The sequence below is a fragment of the Buceros rhinoceros genome, unplaced genomic scaffold (assembly GCF_000710305.1).
Source record: "Buceros rhinoceros silvestris isolate BGI_N320 unplaced genomic scaffold, ASM71030v1 scaffold21163, whole genome shotgun sequence".
Lineage (NCBI taxonomy): Eukaryota > Metazoa > Chordata > Aves > Bucerotiformes > Bucerotidae > Buceros > Buceros rhinoceros.
In genome coordinates this window covers 13,909-14,126 of record NW_010403308.1, presented here as the reverse complement: position 1 = coordinate 14,126, position 218 = coordinate 13,909, and the positions used below count along the sequence as shown (strand labels likewise).

The 218-nt window shown below is 72.9% G+C and overlaps 1 protein-coding gene across 1 annotated transcript in view; it reads left to right on the top strand.

Moving 5' to 3' along the window:
* Positions 1–218, top strand: part of LOC104490665 (plexin-D1-like) — a 29,209-nt gene that overhangs the window by 16,441 nt on the left and 12,550 nt on the right. The gene's annotated exons all lie outside the window — the stretch shown is intronic.

The window sequence follows — 218 nt, the reverse complement described above, 5'->3', positions numbered from 1 at the left end:
CGTGGCCAGCCGGCAGCCAGGGCGTGCTTAGGAAGCCCTCGGGCCCCGCAGGGTCTCTCTGCTCTGCAAACCCCCTTCACCCACACTGTCACCTTTGTCTGGGGCAGGGAGCCGTGGACCTGTGGCTGTCCTCCCTCCTTCCCGCGGGGCTGCCGCGGGCGGGCCCGTGCTCCCCCCGGGGACTGCAGGAGGGGGACCTGCGGCGGGGGAGTCGCTGT